Below are 19,846 nucleotides of genomic sequence, written 5' to 3'. Positions count from 1 at the left end.
GTTTTCTGTTTCTTTCCCTCAATACAATTTTTTTTTTTTTATGCAATTTTCTTAATGGCATACTTGCTTCAGACAGATTCAGAATAAACTTTTAAAGGCACTATGGCATGCTTAGAAATCTCATAAGTGTTCATTTATCCTCTGCTGATGGTAATTATATAACACCTCTGATCTATTCGTTATAAAGCTTTAAGCCCTCTGAAGTTGAAGCATGACCTTTTGTCTCTTAACTCCATACCTCTGATATATGTTTTATTCTTGTTTAGCTTGATGTTATAAGTTTCAGTCTATCAATATCTGGGTCAGTCTTTTTGTAATTTTCTTCTCTGGTCACACCTTGGAGTTGTATGTAATCAGTGATGCTAACAGGAGCATCAAGTCCTTTGATCATCTGTGCAGGAGTACCCTGAGACACTTTGGGTGGTAGTGAAATACCAAATGGAAGTCCAAGGAATATGTATCTTTCTATAGGAGGATTAAATCAGAGCTGTAACAAGGATGGAGCTAGAGCTACATGGCTGCAAGCAGTCAGCTTAGGTAACTTTAGTCTAAGCCCTGATCAGTTCCATATCTCTGAAGGAATAGCTGCATTAGTGATCACAGCTACTTAAATGCCATTCAGTGTTTCTTTTGGACTTTACCATTGAGGAGTTCCCTGCTACACTTTAGCAAAAACCTACAGCAAGGATCTTTGCTAAACTAAGGAGCTATGGCTTTTTTTTTTTTTTTTTTTAGTTTTGCTCTTCAAGCCTCAGGACTTTTTGACTTTTCATATTTATATATATTTTTTATATTATATATATATATATATATATATATATATATATGTATATATATTATTTATATTTTATATATATATATATATATATATATATATATATATATATATATATACACACACACACATGCACACACACACACACACACACACACACACACACACACACACACAAGCACACGTGTATATATATATATATATATATATATATATATATATATATGTGTGTGTGTGTGTGTGTGTGTACATACAGATATATATATATCCATTTTGGAGTGCAGTGACTTTTATATGTGGTTAAATATATTCATAGTAATTTTATCTTTTTTTTCCTTTTTATGTGTTTATATGGAAGCACTTTACTATCTCGAAATACTGAAATCTCGAATTTCTGTATCTCGAGACGAAAGTGCCGAAAGTGCAGTTGACCAAAACTGCACTTGATTAAATTTGGAATGTCTAATCCCTGGTTGTGGTGGTGCACTACGTGGGATTTTCTATGGTTGGAAAGTGCGGTGTGCTGTAGGATATAGTTTGCCTGCTGTTGTGTGGATATATGTGGAGATTCAGGTAAGTGCTCTTTTTTAAGGGTTTTGGGTAGGGATTTGAGTGTATGTGAGTGTGTTGGGAAGTTTTAGGTGTAGGTTAGGGTAGGTAGGTAAGAGTGTGGTGTATAAGTGTTAAGAGTGGTGGTGTTTGTACATATGTGACGTGTGTTTGTACAAGGGTAATATAGAGTATGTAGTGGTAGATTTAGTGCCTTTGCCTTTTTAGTGTGACTTCAGAGTTAGTACATATAAGTAGCGGGGGTGTGGGGGGCACAGACTCCCACATAAGGGTGCAGGGGGGTTAGCCCCTGCTTATATGTAGGGTAGGTGTGTATTTGTGTTGTTGTGTTTGTGTGTCTGTTGTTGGTTTGTTGTAGTGTGGGGAGGAAGGTGTATGTATGTTTGTTTGTGTGGTGGAGGGTGTATTTAAAAGTTGTGATTTTGAATTTTGCACTTTTGGGGTTTCGATGTTCTGAATGTTTGGCTTTATAGTCTCAAAATACTGAAATTCGAGATTTCAGTATTTTGATATTATAAAGTGAATCCATTTATATATCTATATATATATATATATATATATATATATATATATATATATATTTTTTTTTTTTTTTTTTTTTGTTAACTGACCAGCCATGTTAATAAATATATATTTAGTGCAGGGAACTTAGATTTTGAATGAAGCCTGTATGATTTGATTAGCAATGGCATGTGATTTGATAAGCTTTGTACAAATTGTTGCTGTTTTTGATTGTGCCATTATCTGAAGAAGTCCTAGAATGCTATTGGGATGAAAGTGCTAATTCATTAGATGTCCTGTGTTTGACCTTGCTTTTGGCTTGAGTTATTTATTTTTTACTAGTTGCTGGATTTATTTTTTGGACTTTTTTGTTTTTTTCAACTTGATATGAGGCCTTTTACTTCCAGCATAAGTGAAATAACATGTGAGTGCTTCAGGAATTATGATTAGCAATATAATTCAACCAAGACTCTATTTTAAACCCCACCCTGGAGTATGCCCAATACTGTAATTTGTTACTTTTTCTGAAGTGAGGCAAACTCTTTAATCTAATGTATATAGTGTATATAATGTGCATTTTCTTGCAACCATTGATCTCTGTCTAATCATTACCTTACTGGAAGCCAAGCATCACAATTCTTTGTTAGACAGTTAACTAGGCTCTGCAACCTTATATACATGTGAATCCTGTTTGTTCCTTATTCTTATGCCAACGTACAGTCCTCAGCTATGTTAAGCTTGTGTTTTGTCATCAGTTTTACCTCACTAAGCTTATTATTCTAAGTGTATTACTGTATTCAGTCAAAATGTAAAGTTGAACATGTGAGTAGCTTATAACTGATATTGTGAAATTTCTGTATTACTGCCTTATGGGCTGAGGTCATGACTGAAAGGGGTCTTTGGATCAGTTCACTCACCAGGTTAAGAAATAGTGAATACATCAATAATATATATGAATTTAGGATGTTTTTTTTGGCCATAAGCTTGAGTTGTGTATTTCTTTCTTTATTTTTCTTTTATTCAGGTCTTGTGAATCTGTGCATACTAGAATCTTGTCAGTTTTAAGCACAGCCAATTTCTGATGAGCAGGAATGTTATAGAGTGCAGCTGAATTTTAAACATTTATTCTACACAACGCCACCACCAGCTGGCAGAATTTCCTCTTTGTATTTGCGGAAGTGCTCTCGCATCTTTTTAAGAAAGATCTCTTTTTCTCATTTAACATTACTCATGGAAACAGGATTACTCATCTTTGGATATAAGCAAAAATGAAAGTTATGTGAGCTACACATCGTAGTGATGGATCTTTGAGACATATGCTCTGTCTGCAGGACCAACAGGTCCTGTTGACCTAGAACTTGAGCTGTATGGATAAGATAGGTCCATTTACCAAAAAGGCAGAGAAGATTCTACCTCCTCCAGCATTATTCCATTTGGATGAAGAATTCCATCCTAACTTCTACAATGTGGATCTTTTTTTTTTCCACTGTCATGTTTCACAGCAGAGTGTGATGTCTTACCTTCTGTTCCAGAAAGTGGTTTAAGTCAGAATGAATGACTCTTCATATTTTTGGTTTCACAATTTCCACCTTTCTGATAGTACCACAATCAAAGTTGTGAGTGAGAATTGTGTAATAGACACTAAAAGCATAGTAGGTCCATCGGTCTCAGGTCCTGCTGGACTGCATCAGACAATTCTGCACATAGTCTGTTTTCAGAGATAGGGTGCCTTCTCCACATAAATGTTTAGTAATAATAGTGATGTTGCTATATCTGAGCATTTTCCTCCCATTCTTTTCAAAGTACTGACTTTTTTGTAGGCATATATCATGGGAATGTTCTGACAGAGAGAGCTACAGGCTTCTATAAAGAAATAATAAAGTAATTAGGTAGATGTAGTATCATAAAGACTCTATGTGAACTAAAATCATATTCTGTACTTCCACAAATCACTGCAAACATTTATAACTGGAATTGTTTATGAAGACTAGACATAAAGACTGATACACTGGAACAATATCAGAGCACAGTCATACTTAATAATACTGAGTCTAGTCATGTTTACAGTGTCACCCAGAATCAAAACGAGCTTGATATAAAACTACAAAAAAAAATTGATACAGTCCCTATTATTATTATTAAGAGCAAAATAACTAGTTATCAAAGGCAGACTCATTAAACTCCAATTTTGTTGAATTTGCACCCCTTCCACATGAATTATACGACTGACAGGAAGCTATATTAGTTGAGGGTCCTACAACATTGGTGTGGGAGTACACAAAAAATTAGGGAGAACCATTGCTTTAGAGATCCATAATGGACAAACATGGTAAAATGAAATCTTGATGAGTTTGCCATCAATATTAAGGACCGGATCCGTAGCAAACATAACAGTATAACTATGAAGACATATAGATACTGGCTTTTATTTCCAATAAATATGATTGTACTAGAACAATAATGTCTCCATCAGCCCCTAATAAAAATTTAATTAAGAAAGTTTTGTCCAGGAAGATTAGATCAATATTGTCCACACACACGTTTAATCTTTCTTTCTAAAATTTAAACAGTTTAGCTACTGTAAAGTCTGAAAATGACTCCAACATATTCAAAGTATCGTAATCAAAATTTTTTTTTAAATCCAGGAAGTATGTACCGGTCATTTCCAAATTTGAATCCATTGCAGAAGCACATGTACCTCAGATTGCAGCAGATTAGTGTGTAGGCCATGGAAAAATATCCTCTGAGGTTGCCTAGATGATGACCCCTACTGTGAATAGCTGTCATCCAAAACTTGTTGTCTAAGAATAAAACACTGCTAGGCTGACCACCAGCAGAGGCCAGGGATTCCTAAAACATGAAGTAAAGTGCAAAGTGGCCAGTGTGTGAGAATGAATGGGTGACTGTTCAGGTAGGAGAACATACATATGTGACATTGTGAAGTACAGCCAGCTGGACCAGGAGAAGTGCATGTGTGGCATATGCCAGCATTGCTGGCTGAAGTTTTGTAAATAGCCTTGTGTCATTTGACTGTCATGTTGATTTGTACAGATGTTTGTATTAAAATGTATTTGTAAAAGTTGCTTATGTATAAAATGCTGCAACAGAATCTTAACAGAATTCTGAAGGTGAACTGTGCCAGAATCAGGTGACCAGATGTAATGTCATTCTATAATCAGCTGAAGGACGGACTTTGGCAGCAGCAGTTTGTTGTTTGCTTTTGTTTTTCTTTGGAACCTGATATAAAAGATCTATATCAATAGTTCAGTTGTTCAGTAGTAAGTTGTACAGTTCAGTAGTGTGTAGTACCTCATCTTGCCTTGTGGAAGTGAGTATCTCAGCAGTACATCTGGCTTTGCAATACTAAGTGAGTTAACTAGGGAGAGTTTCTCTTTAGTTCAGTTAGGAAAATTACAGTGAGATTAGTTTAGTATTATTTCTTTTTCTGCATCTGTGAGATCCTATCCAACTGTGTTATTTTTTATATTTCTTAAACAAAGAGTAAAAAGGTCACACAGATAACCAACTGGTTAAAACAGACAAAAAGAAAAATTGGTACTTACGTATTATCGCAACCATATTTTGCGATACAATCTACTTTATAGACGTTTAGTAAGCAAGTGAAAAAGAAATGTATTACAGAAGGGTAAAGTGTTCAAAAGTATTCTGGGATATTGGTAGTGCTTCTTTAGGCAATTATCACATACAATTTTTAGGATTTGTGGGTAGCGTGCTGTAAAAACATTGAGCATTGAGTTCAGCGCTAAGAGTAGTTGTGTGTCTACGTATATTGGCTTGAAAGCACTGTGGGACTTAGCGTACGATATGTAAGGTGCTTTCTGGGATTTATTTTTCTGCTTTGGTTTGTTATTTTTTGGAGTTAGTAGTTTAAAATAAGAAACAGGACACAGGTTGGAAGGATTATTCGCTGGGTGCACTCAATTACTACTGCAAGTTTGCAGTGTTGGACACAGCTGCCACTGACTCTACTGCTTCGCATTTTTATGTGTAACAACTGGTATTGAATTGTAAAGTGCCTTCACTGTTTTTATGAGGTAATACAGTAGGAAAGCTGAAAAACAAGGCAGAGATTTGGAAATGTTATTTATTTTAGAAAGTAAAAGTTGAACACTGTGATGGCTGGTCTTTCATTCATGCAGCACCGCGCTTGTTAACCAATATTTGAAGACACACATTGATCCATGTATGAACACTACACATCTTTTCCATTGACATACCAGGTGACATACATGTCCTTATTACCATAAAAAATGTAGAATCTCACATGTGAGTAGCTCTGCTTGTAATACTGCATGACAGGCTTTGTGTTTATCAGAAATAGAGCATCCAATTCAAGCGTGCATGTGTGTAATGCATGTAAAACTGGAAGACGGTTTCTTGAAAAGTTTGACAGACTGAAGGTACTGCAAACTTTTCTTTTTTGCAATAATGACTTAACACCGAACAGTGTTTTTTGAAGTAATTTCTATTCCAGGAAGCGAATTTTGCAACCCCAAAAATCTGGTTGCGATAATACGTAAGTACCGAAAAATCTAGCAAAGCTAGACTTCTAACTGTGTGATACCTTAAACCTCTTGCATCAGAGGCCTCATGGGATATATGCAAATCACCCTTTAAGGATAACAGCTGTTTCAGCTAAATGGTAATTCTGAATGTCTGAAAACTCTGATGTTTATTGTAACTAAATATTAAGTATTCTCCCATTTTCTATTTTATTATCCATTATTAATTATGTTTGTACCTTTTCACTGTGGCTGGTCTTTTAGAGAATACTTCTAACATCTTGAGAGTACTTGTGCTTATTTTAGTTATGCAGTAGCCACTCTGATATGCTTTGCTGCTTCGGTCACACTCTACTATTTATATTGGTATTGATTTGACATTGTAATTGGTTACCCTTTGTAAGAACCTTAGAGTATTTGACTGAGGGCAGCAATCTACTTTGTAGTCTGGAGAGGGGGGACAGAGATGATGAATCTGTGCCAACCCTTCCAAGGTGTGTGTGTGAAAAATCAGACATTCAAGTGTGTGTGTGTGTGTGTGTGTGTGTGTGTGTGTGTGTGTGTGTGTGTGTGTGTGTGTGTGTGTGTGTGTGTGTCACATACTTCAAACTGGGACACAGTGCTCCAAGGTAAGTCTTGTTTGGGATGTGGAGAAATAGAGAGTCCAGTCCCAGGTCTGGACCAGCTTTCCTGTGTGCTCTTGAGGGAAATTGTGCTTGATGCAGAGAGCTGCATTTGAAATATTGTGTAAATCCATTCCTGTTTTTCGTAACCTCCTCTGACCAGTGTCGGTGGTGAGGATTGGGGATCCTTGATTACTGGCTCGGGGTAGAGAGGGGCTGTCACATATTGGTGTCAGAGTAGTGGGATATTAATTGAACTTCAGTAGCCTGTAAACAGTTGTCACTGAAAGTGTGTGTACACAAGGTAAACATTCAGAGTTTCAGTTTCACAGAAATTTTTGTTAGTTTAGTCAGGGAAAACAGGCAAAGATGTCAGCAGAGGATTATAGCAAGCTGACAAAATACCAGTTGGTTAAGGTGTGCAAAGCCAAAGGACTGGTGCATTCCAACCTGACTAAAGAGGATACGATTTCAGCCTTAATCGCCGATGCAGCACAGTCCAGCAACCAGGGAGATGGCAATGTGCAGCCTTTGGAAACAGGACAGTTCACCTTTTCCTCACAGGACTTAAACATCCATCTGGTGATAAAGAGCCTTGAACTGGAGACCGAAGAGAGACTGTGATGTTTGGAGGCTGAGGAGAGGGAGAAGCAGTGTCAGCACGTTAAGGAGATACTGAGTCTTCGACAGGGTCACGGAGGTCATGGGGAAGGGAGTAACCGAACCCCAGAAACAATAACAGTCAATACATTTCTTCCATAATTTAAAGATGATACTGATTCTGATAGTTTTGTTTATATATTTGAAATGTTATGTAAACAGTATGATGTTGACCAAAAGCTCTGGGTACAGTTCCTGGCCCCCTTACACCATGGTAAAGCTGTAATTGCTGTTTCTAAATTGTCTGATGCTGACTGTTTAAATTATGAAAAAGTCAAACAATTTTTACTAGACTGTTTTAATTTAACACCTGAAACTTACAGAAAAAAAATTTCATGAGCATAGACGCAAGGCAGATGAAAGTATATGTGATTATAGTGCTGATTTAAGCACTTACTTACATAGGTGGGTGAGTGGGGGTCAAGTCACCACTTTTGAAAGGCTGGTGGACCTTTTGGTGAGGGAACAAGCCCTTAGTACTTTACCTGAGGACATGAGAATCTGGTTGGCAGACCGAAAATGTAACTCTGAGATGAGCTGGGGAGAAAAGTGGATCTCTACTTAGCAAGCAGGGCATCACAGTATAAGAAGGGGATACCTAGTGCTGCACATGGATATAAGGGAACCCATGGTGGGCAGCCTAAATCACCCCAACAAAGCCTACCAGTAACAGGGGAAGCCACTAGTTCAGGTACACTGCCAGGATCAATGGTTAGATGTTTTAAATGTAACCAGAGGGCCCATATAGCAAGGTGGGGAACAAAAGGTGAGGCAGCCAGTAAGTGGGAATAACCGCCTGCCAGTGGTAAGTTGTCTTGAGATGACAGACGTACCAAACTAACATCAGAGTTTGTATCCTAGCTTAGTGGATGGAGGACAGGTCACTGCTAAGAGAGACACAGCCTCTGACATAATCTTTGTGAGGCTTGCAGTGGTTAAAGAAGAGCAGTACTTGCTTTGACTGCCCACACCAGTTAGAGCTTTAGGAGGGACCCCATTCCAAATACCTTTGGCTTGGGTTCACCTTGACTGGGAGGGTGGAAAAGGGAACATGCAGGTAGGTGTGTTTGAGGATATCCCTGCAGATGTCTTAATAGGGAATGATTTTGATAATATAGGACCTTGTGTGTATAGAGTTACGTGCAGTCAGGCTTGGAGACAGGCAGGCAGGTCTGGTAGCCTGGCGGAGACCCAGACAGACCCCATGCCTGAAGCTGGGGCTAGTGATGTGGTTATTTCAGGAGGGAGCTATCTTGAAGCAGTGAGCCAGAAAGTGAACCACAGCTGCCGGTAGGTACTGATGTTCCCGTATACAAGGAGACTGCAAGAACAGAAGTGAGTGGTAGTATCCAGGCTGACAGGGAGGCGCCATTGTCAGAAAATACTAGGCTTCCTGTGGAAGGGGAGTTAGGTGAAGTTGCAAAGATAGAGTTGAGACAGGCTCAGCTTTCGGATCCTATTTTAGGAGGCTTGAGGGAGATAGCTAAAGAGGCACCTGATGCCTAAGGAAAAGGGGAGTCTCTACACTGGAACAAAGGTTACTGTACAGATTGTGGACCCCTGAGGGAGTTCTAGAGGGTGAGGTAATGCAACAGTTGGTAGTGTCCAGAGTCTACCATCTGGGACTTCTAGCCATAGCCCATGACATTCCTTTTGCAGGTTGTATTGGGTATAAAGCATACCAAGAGTCATATTATGCAGAATTCTTATTAGCCTGGGATTACAAGGAATGTAACAGGCTACTGCAGTATCTGTGAGCAGTGTCAACAGGTAGGCAAGACTGGAGACAAGGCCAAAGTTCCATTGATGCCTTTGCCTGTGATTGAGGAGCTGTTTCATAGGGTAGCTATGGATATTGCAGGGTCACTGAGTACCCCAAGTTATGCAGGGAAGAAGTATAACCTGGTGGTAGTAGATTATGCTACTAGATACCCAGAGGCAGTTGCTCTGTCCTCCATTGAAGCAGAGATGATAGCAAATGCTTTGTTAGAAATTTTCAGCAGGGTAGGTTTTTTGAGAGAAATACTACTGACAGAGGTGCCAATTTTCTTATCAGACCTGCTGGCTTGTCTGGGGAAGCGTTGAGGGATGAAGCACCTAAAGACCATCCCCTACCAACCGCAGACTAATGGTCTTGTGGAGAGGTTAAACTCTACACTAAAGACCATGCTACAGGCATTTGCAGACCAGTTTAAGAGAGAGTGGGACAAATATTTGCTCCATTGACTGTTTGCATACAGAGAGATACCTCCAGAAATCCACAGGTTTTCTACCCTTTGAGTTACTCTATAGGCACAGGGTGAGGGGGCCTTTAGTGGTGTAGTGGTTAGCATTGTTGCCTCACAGCAAGAGGTTCTCCAGTTTGATTCTCAGCTGGGGTGCCTTCTGTGTGGAGTCTGCATGTCCTCCCTGTGTTTGTGTGGGTTTCCTCCAGGTGCTCCAGTTTCCTCCCACATTACAAAGACATGTGTATGGAGTATTTTTGTCCAGGCCTCCACTGAAAATAGGCTCTGTCCTTGTTGGACTTTTCCAGTAAACAAATGTTAAATAAATAAATAAATAATTTGATTTGTGATAAGTAGGAGAGTGAGTGTGAATCCCACAAGGAGTCTGTTGTGGCATATGTCCTTAACCACAGGACAAGGCTTAGGGTGCTCATGGGTTTGGCTCAAAAGAACCTGGCAGGAGCCCAACAGCAGAAAAAGAGCTGGTATGACAGGGATGCTTGAGCTTGAGAGTATTCTGTGGGACAGCAGGTGATAGTGATTGTTCCTGTTAGACACAATAAGCTGCAAGCAGCTTGGGAGGGACCCTCTGAAGTGGCAAATAAGGTCAGTGATGTTAATTTTATAGTAAATCTCTTTGGCAGGACACAGGGGCACAAACTGTACTATGTTAACATAATGAAGCCTCAGTGTGTCATGGGGTCTTGGGCAGACTGCAAAGGGCAGGATTGACCATTAAGCCCAGTAAGTGTCCAGGAGGGTATGGCAGAGGTCTCCTACCTGGGACATATTGTGGGGAGTGGTAAGATTAGGCCAGAACCTGCTAAGGTGGAAGCTATTCAGGCATAGCCTCCCACTATTACCAAAAAGCAAGTGAGGGCATTCTTGAGGACAGCAGGGTACTATAGAAAGTTTTTTTTCCAATGCAATAGCTGCTCCCTCACAGACCTGAAAAAAACAAAAACAGGCCAGATAAGGTAGTGTAGACCTAGCCTGTGAGCAGGCATTCCAATAGCTTAAAGGGGCTATGGGAGAATCCCCTGTATTAGCCAGTCCAGATTACAGCAATGCCAATGCAGGTGGATTCTCAAGAGAGGGTATAGGTTAATGTGTTCCCAGACATCCCCTTACGTTTTTCCAGGGTCACTTGAAAAACTAGCTTGAGTCTTCAAAGTGGGGGAGAGATATGATATTGTGAGGTATTGCCAGCTGTACCAGGAGAAGTGGGACAGTGCATGTGTGACATATGCCAGCATGGCTGGTTGAAGTTTTGTGAATAGTCTTATGTCATTTGACTGTCACATTGATTTGTACAGATGTTTGTATTAAAAATGTATTTGTAAAAGTTCACAACAAACAAAACGGTGTACAAGGCATGCAACCAAAACCCATAAATAGAAAAACACCTTCCTGCCAGTTAGACCAATGGTGCAAATAACGAACGAACTTGTAGTTGTCCAAAACCAGTTTAATCCAACAATAATCACAGTAGTCAAGTGCTTTCATCCAGCACATGCTGGACTTCTTCAGAACTAATAAAACAAGAAATCAGCCATTTAAATACATTTCAACAACCAATAAAAGAAAAGCATTTAAATACAAGTAATTAGTTATTTAAACAACTATATAAATAACTATGTATAAGGAGGTCAGAAAGGCTTATTAATAAAGGTAATGGTCATAATTATAATAATCAGAAATTTTTAGGACGGCAGGTGGGAAGGGGGAGAGGACAAACCTCCCGAGGGCAGGGTTGGAGGCGGGGGAGCTACAGCAACTAAATAATGCTGGTTCTGTGAGTATAACTGTCGGATTCGAAGGTAGACTTTTAAGTAGTGGAGGGTTTAATATTTATAACTATACTAATGAGAACATTAGACATGAGCACTTTCCATTATTAAAGAAGGGAATGCAGTTTATTCCAGTTAGAAAGGAGGACGTGTCTCAAACCCTTTTAGAATTGAAGAGTTATACAAGAAAATTGAATTTGAAATGTATTTTTAAAGACACAGATAAAAGTACCAATAATTTATGGGCTTCCTCAACTACTATGTTCAAGAAAAAGAGTTGTTACAATCCCCCATTACACCCTGCAATAGCATCCTATGAGGAAGTATGCATACAGGAAATTTTTACGTTATACTCCAGAAATAAGAGGGATGAGTATAATTTATCTCTGGACGAAAGTAAAATTTTGGAAAGTATCAGGGGTAATCCTGACATTAGAGTTATGAAGCCGGATAAAGGGGGGGGGGGGGTTGTTTTGGTCAACAAAATTGATTATGACTGTCGGATTTCTGCTGTTTTGCATGATGAGGAGAAATATGTGGTTGCCTCTAAAAATGAAATTAACATAGCACAAAAGAAAATTAGTTTAATGTTAGAAGATAGTTTATTTCAAGGAAGTATTAATGAAGTCATTTTCAATTTTTTGACTAATAAATGTCCAGTTATACCATTAGCTTTTGGTATTCCCAAAATACATAAGGATATTTTTGACCCCCCTTATAGGCTTATTATTCCATCCCGATATAGTATGACTTATTCGTTAGGCATATTTGTGGATAGGTTGGTGAGGGATGGGTTGTTGCCTATTGATTATATTTTAAAAGATTCATGGGATTTCCTTACACGATTTAAAAATGAATTATATGATAATGATTGTACCCTTACCACTATTGATGTTTGTGACCTTTATACATCTATACCACATGATATTGGGTTAGAATTATTTTATGAGGCCTTGTGTGAAAAATCTTCTTTAAATAATACCCTTTTAAATTTTGTTATGTTAGCTATGGATATTATATTGAAAAGTAATTATTTTTGTTTTGAAGGGGAGTATTTTAAACAGAACTTAGGGGTTGCCATGGGTTGAAGTTGTGCTTCTTTATTTGCCAATTTAGTTATGTTTAGTTGGGAGAAAAAGAATGTGTTCTGTACTGAATTCGGAAGTAAATGGAGTATGTATTTAAGGTTTTTGGACAATATTTTTATGTAGAAAGGAAATGGGATAGGTGAACAGTTTTGTGATTATATAAATAATATTTGTGATTATTTTAAGTTCACCTCCACACATAATAATGAGACAATCAGTTATTTAGATGTGTCTATTAGTAAAGACACTATCTTGAAAGAGTTTTTGTCCACTTTATATGGAAAACCGACATTCTCCAATGATTATTTGGAATATAGTAGTAGTCACCCATTTTATATGAAAAAAGTATTGTTAAAGGCCGGTTCATCAGAGTGGCTAGAATGTGTTCTTCTTTAAGTAGTGTCATTAGGGAGATGGACTTTTTGAAGGGTTATTTTTATGATAGAGGTTATCCTGAAAAAAAGGTTCTTGAAATATATAATTTAGTGAAAGATAATTGGGGTTTGAGGTACACCCCTTTATTAGGAACCATTATTGACACTAATAAGGAGGAAAAGAGGCCAAAAGAGTATGAACATATTATGGTCCTGACTTATGGGTGTTACAGTAAAATAGTTAAGGAGATTTTAAGTAGAAATTGGAATTTATTTAGGGCAAATAAGGAGCTTCAGGTTGTTATGGGTAATAACCTTAGTTTTGTGTTTAGAACATGTGCAAACTTAAAATTTTAGTTTGAACGACCTATTATGTTTAAAGGTATGTTGGATAAGGGCACAACATGCTGTGGTCATTGTAATTATTGTAAGTTTATTTTAAAAGAGGTAATATTATACATTGGTGAATTTGGTATTAAGGTGAGGACCATGGTAGGCAATTGTGGTACAAAGGGTTTGGTTTATATAGCAGTTTGTAAAAAATGTTTTAATTTTTATATAGGGAAAACGGAAAGAACTCTCCGTAGGAGAATTTACGAGCACATTTATGCTATTTGACAGAAAAATATTAATAATGCCCTTTCTAAGCATTTGGATAGTAATAGGGACTGTACACACTTTTTATTTGGTATTTTAGAAATAGTTGAGATGAATCCAAGGGGGGGGGGGGAGGGACTGGGCAAACACACTTGAGAGAAAAGAGATGAATTGGCAACTAAGGTTAAATGCATCCCATTCCCCTGGGATTAATGAACATGTTTCAATTATGCCATTTTAAAGCATAGAGCACTTTCTTTATAAGTTATTTATATGTGTTTTTTAAAATATAAATGCCTGTTTTTATACATAGTTATTTATAGGGTTGTTTAAATAACTAATTACTTATATTTAAATGCTTTTCTTTTATTGGTTGTTGAAATGTATTTAAATGGCTGTTTTCTTAATTGTTTTATTAGTTCTGAAGAAGTCCAGCATGTGCTGGAGGAAAGTTTTTGACTACTGTGATTATTGTTGGATTAAACTGATTTTGGACAACCACAAGTTCATTCGTTATTTGCACCATTGGTCTGACTGGCAGGAAGGTGTTTTTCTATTTATTTGTAAAAGTTGCTTATGTATAAAATGCTGCAACAGAATCGTAACAGAGTTCTGAAGGTGAATTGTGCCAGAATCAGGTGACTAGATATGATGTCATTCTATAACCAGCTGAAGGACGGAACTCTGGGAGCAGCAGTTTGTTGTTTGTTTTTGTTTTGTTTTTCTTTGGAATCTGATATAAAAGATCTATGTCAGTAGTTCAGTTATTCAGTAGTTAGTTGTACAGTTTAGTAGTGTGTAGCATCTCATCTTGACTTGTGGAAGTGAGCATCTCAGCAGTACATCTTGCCTTACAAAACTAAGTGAGTTAACTAGGTACAGTTTCTCTTTAGTTCAAGTTAGGAAAAGTTTAGTGATATTAGTTTAGTTTTATTTCTTTTTCTGCATCTGTGAGATGCTGTCCAACTGTATTATTTTTATATTTCCTGTGACTGAAAACCTCTGATATTTATTATAACTAAATATTAAGTATTCTCTTTTTTTCTATTCTATTATCTATTATTAAATATATTTATACCTTTTCATTGTTGCTGGTCTTTTAGAGAATACTTCTAATATCTTGAGAGTTCTTGTGCTTATTTTAGTGATGCTGTGGCCACTCCGATAAGCCTTGTTGCTACAGTCGCACTCTACTATTTATGTTGGTACTAATTTGACACAGTGTAATTGGTTACCCTTTGTAAGAGCCTTAGAATATTTGACTGGTGGCAGCAATCTACCTTGAAGTCTGGAGAGGGGGGACATAGCTGATGAATCTGTGTCAGCCTTTCCCAGGTGTCTGTGTGTATGTGTGTGTGTGTGTGTGTGTGTGTGTGTGTGTGTGTGTGTGTGTGTGTGTGTGTGTGAAAAATCAGATTGTCAAGTGTATGCATCAGATACTTGGAAATGGGACACAGCGCTCTAAGGTAAGTCTTCTTTGGGATCTGGAGAAACAGAGAATCCAGTACCAGGACTGGAGCAGGTTCCCTATGTGCTCTTGAGGGAAACTGTGCTTGATACACAGAGCTGCATTTGGAATACTATGTAAATCCTTTCCTGTTTTTAGTGACCGCCTCTCACCAGTGTCAATGGTGAGGATTAGGGCTCCTTGATTACTGGCTCGGGGTAAAGAGGGGCCATCACAACATACATACATACATACATACATATATGATTATGTAATACATGTAAATGCAATACATGTGTAATTTTTTTCATGTACAAGTGTTTACTGTTTATGTAGTAGATGTGATTTATTTGTGGAAATTTTCTCTATGGGCCTCCGCTGAAAATGGGTTTTGCCCAGTCAGACTTTCGTGGTCAATAAAGGCAAACACACAGGCAAATAAATAAATAAAAATAAATTAGTTACTGTCATTTCCTAAATGCCATATCCATGACTGCATTTTGTGAAACTCATAGGTGCATTATCTATCTGGCACTTAAGGGTATAATGTAGGGCACAACCTGTTGTATTTTGGGTTATTATAATGACGGGAAGACCCCCCCCTTGAAGACCCACTTTTCCATATGTAAGTGACCCGTTGAAGCCTTTAATGCATACACTACACTTTCACCTGAAATGTACTTTTTGTATACATATTGTAAATAATGGTACTACTCCTGAGTATCTTATTGTTCTACATAATTGTTTTTGTACTTCATTGTTTCTCTTATCTTGTATGCCAGTTTTATTGTTATCTAAAGCATGTAGGTACACTGTTATTTCTTTGGAGCTTTTCTCCCCAGGACTCCACTGAAAAAGGACACATGATGTCCAGTTGGACTTATCCTGGTAAAATAAATGTTAAATAAATAAATAAAATAATGGTCAACAACATTAGGTAAATATGAAACTGGTAGATGACTTCAGGTATTGGTCTATATTCTTGAAAGTGAATATCAGTACAATAAAAGTTCCAGATGAACTGAATATAGGTGACTTTTCTGACAGCAGTCTCTGCACATGTTGGATTGTCTACCTTCTACTTGTTACTGTAGCCAGTAGTTACAGTACAGAAGCAAACACCTGTACTGGTACTTGCCAGAGGTAAATCCTAAGGGTAGGCAGTGTAGATTTTCTAGTGAATGGTTGAACTGTGAAAAGCTAAAGTAAAGGATGTTCAGGTGGAGGAATAAGCATAAATATTGACAGCAACTTTTATGCAACTATATTGATAACAGTATTGCATTTCTATACTTGTGTACATTGTAGTGGAAATTTTAAGCTTTGGTTACATAAGCTATTTCATGTTAACATTATCAGGTTTACACTTCATTCCTCATTACAAACTGAGCTGAAAACAGTTTTATTTTAATGGTATACCAATAATTAATTAGTAACTTGTATTTAAACGAGCCACATCATTTAAAGACACATTTTCAATCATTATTTCAGTGCCAGCTACATTTATTAGTAGAAGTTGTGTCTTCACAGAGAAGATGATACCTAATGAGTCTTCACTTTGAACACTTTGTTCATTCATTGTGTAGAAATCTATATTGTATGGGATACTCTGTGCAGTATGGGGGTACTCTCTGCAGTATGGAGTACTCCATAATATTCAGGGTTGTGCAGTAGGGAGTATATCAAACAATATGGTATACTGTGTACAATATGGGATACTCTGTGCACTATGGAGTACTCCATACAGTATGAGATACTCTGTACAGTGTATAGTAATCCATACAGTATGAGAAACTCCGTGCAGTATGGGGTACTTCATACAGTATAGTGTACTCTGTGCAGAATGGAGTACTCCATTCAGTATGGGATACTTTGTGCACTATGGAGTACTCCATACAGTATGAAATATTCTGTACAGTGTGGAGTACTCCATACAGTATGGTGTATTCTGTATAGTATGGAGTACTCCATACAGTCTGGGGTACTCTGTGCAGTACAGGGTATTCAATACAGCATTGGGTAATCTGTGCAGTATGATTTTCCACCCCCAAGAATGTCAGTATATGTTCTGACTGAGCCCAGAGGAGGACTTCTAAAATGGTATATAGGATGACAGATATGATAAATGGGATGGACGCCACAGGAAGCTAAACTATGTATGTTACTTGGCACAAGGAAAGAGAGTAATGATTGAGCTTTTCAATAAGTGGAGGAATTATGTGAGAATTCATGGGTTCGATTGTTCATATTGTGGGGAAAGAAATAGTAGTGATAATTGTAATACTAGAGTGGTAAATACAAAGCACATTTTTTTATGTTTTCTTTTGAGTTAGGTAGTGATACCATAATAAACAGGCAGTAAATGCATTTAAGGGAGGATAAAATAAAATGGAATAGATCTGCTTAGCAGTTTTAGGAAGATAGCATTTGGAGGTCCCCTCCTAACTATTATGGAAGAGATGCAAGGTAATGTAGGCCCACATTCCTGTACTTTAGAGCAACTGGATACCTGATCTAATGGTTGCAGGTCTTTATTTACATACTCCTCCATTTTGGTTTCTGTTTATATCTTAGCTTTAAACCATTAACTTTAAGAATCAGGGACATAGCTTACATTAGTCAGCTGCAAAGATCAGAAATTAGAGCTAGAGACACAATCAGGAGCACCTTAAATACTGCTACCATTCACTGATAAAGCTGATAAAAAATACTTACCAACTTGATTTTTGTGATAAATGAAAAAGTATGCAGAGTGAGTCATGTTATTCAGTCATTACAATCACTTTAATGGCTTAGATTTTTCGGCCATTGTAGTTACCACTGTTATCTTAAAAATCAGATTTTACAAGAGACTGAAGAAAACTTAAAGGCAAAACCAGAATCTTCCTAATAGTCAGAAAAATGTAAGAAGTGCACTTTACTTTTGCATTATTTTACTTATGGCATCAAATGAGGGATTGGTGTTCCTTTAAACTGTCTTTTTTGTTGTATACTAACAGTATGGGGTATAAACTGTGTCAGATTATTATATCCTATAGTTTATATGAGTGTTGGGACCTCATATGTCATTGGGAGCCTTGACCAGTTGTAAATAATGTTTAATGGTTAGGTTACAATGTGCTTAACATATATACTGGTAGTTTTAGAGATGCCAGTGCTGTGACATTATTGTTTTGTTTTTGTTCCACAGGTATCTCAGTACAGAGGTACTGTCGAGTAATTTTAGTGTTACAAGACAGGTTCTGTATTGTGCCTAGAGCAGATGCTGATGTGTCAAACGCCATCCACTTTTCATTATTTTTGGGGCTTGTGTGGACTAAATGCATATCTATCCTTAAGCCAGGGTTAGCTCATGTTTTCACTACTGCATCACCATCATTCCCCCTTTGATGTGTGTATAATTTGTCAAAAGGTTTGAGCCACATATTAACGGTTGTCTGCCTTATGGAATCTCCTGTTTTATAAAGCATATATGTTCTGCAATATCCAAATTACATAGTGGACCTCTGTCACTGAAGGCATTGTTACAGAAGGAAAACAAAATGTTTCTTCTGTAGTGGTAGGACATTTATGTAATATGTGAAAGACTCTAGCACAAAGCTTGGATCAAGCAACATACCTGGACCTAAAGTATTTTGGAGGTTTTAAAGGCAGTGCTGTACTGACATCACTAAATGTTACTGTTCATGTAACATCACATAAGGAATGATGATAACTAGTCAAACTGAAATAGATTTTGATTGCCAGTGATATGTATTGGAGACCATTGCTAACCTTAGAGCTCCAAAAGACAGATCTTTCCCAAAGAGGCATCATAACTGATGGAATGTACTTAGGTCCCCATATAAATGACTGGATTGACTTTCCTTAATGCCAGACTGAATATGGTTGAATCCATATGATTGATGTTACAGAATGTCAAAAACTTCAAAATTACAAAAACTGTGCCAACAACTCCTCTAATCATCTGTGTGTGTGTGTGTGTGTGTGTGTGTGTGTGTGTGTGTGTGTGTGTGTGTGTGTGTGTGTATATATACGAACTGCAAGATGGCAGTACAATGTATAAAAGGGCAATCCCAATCCAACTCTGCTGCATTGCATCTCGGTATATATAGTTCGATGTCTGGGAACTTGGATCACATGGTTTTGATCATATGCAGTTCAGCCTTCCAAAACGTCAATAATCTGAAGGGACTCAAGTGACTTTATTGTGGAAAAGCCTTTGGGGCACACTGTAGGGTTATTGGAGAACTGGAGAATTTGATAACAAATGAAGATTTAAAGCATAGTGCTAGTTGGAGGTGGAAAATCTTAGCCAAAAGCAAATCATCCTGTCTTACATTGACTCTAAAATGACTGTTCTACCCCCTGCCACATTTTGAAAAGCAATAGGCACCACAGCTTTAGAGCCGTTGTCACATTCTGGTTTTCATGTCCCCTAGATAAATTGTTTTGTAGTAAATGGCCTTTATGTGTATTGCTCATAAGGTTTTCTTCATTTGTGGTAATCCCTCCTTCAAAATTCTGGGCCAAAGCCATTGCCCTTTCTTAACCTTAAATTGAAGAATGTTTCAACAGCTACTGACTCTGTACTCTGCTTACTTTCAGATCCTGATTAAGTCAATCAAATGTTTCGACCTCTGTCACATGTATGACTTTGTCATTATTTTCTT

The 19,846-nt window shown here is 37.5% G+C and overlaps 1 protein-coding gene across 2 annotated transcripts in view; it reads right to left on the bottom strand.

Annotated features, from left to right (window-relative positions):
• SERPINF1 (serpin family F member 1) overlaps positions 1–19,846 on the bottom strand; it is a 210,083-nt gene that overhangs the window by 175,311 nt on the left and 14,926 nt on the right. The window contains exon 1 of one of the 2 annotated variants that reach the window (XM_044054368.1): positions 3,367–3,385. The exons of the other annotated variant lie outside the window; for it this stretch is intronic. The gene's annotated coding sequence lies outside the window, so the exon portion shown is untranslated. Of the gene's footprint in view, positions 1–3,366; positions 3,386–19,846 lie in introns of those variants that run through there. 2 annotated transcript variants of the gene reach the window in all.

This window comes from Protopterus annectens, chromosome 13.part0 (assembly GCF_019279795.1).
Source record: "Protopterus annectens isolate FY-2018-M chromosome 13.part0, PAN1.0, whole genome shotgun sequence".
NCBI lineage: Eukaryota > Metazoa > Chordata > Ceratodontiformes > Protopteridae > Protopterus > Protopterus annectens.
Note: the sequence above shows the minus strand (reverse complement) of the source record. Positions and strands in the feature narration are given on the sequence as shown.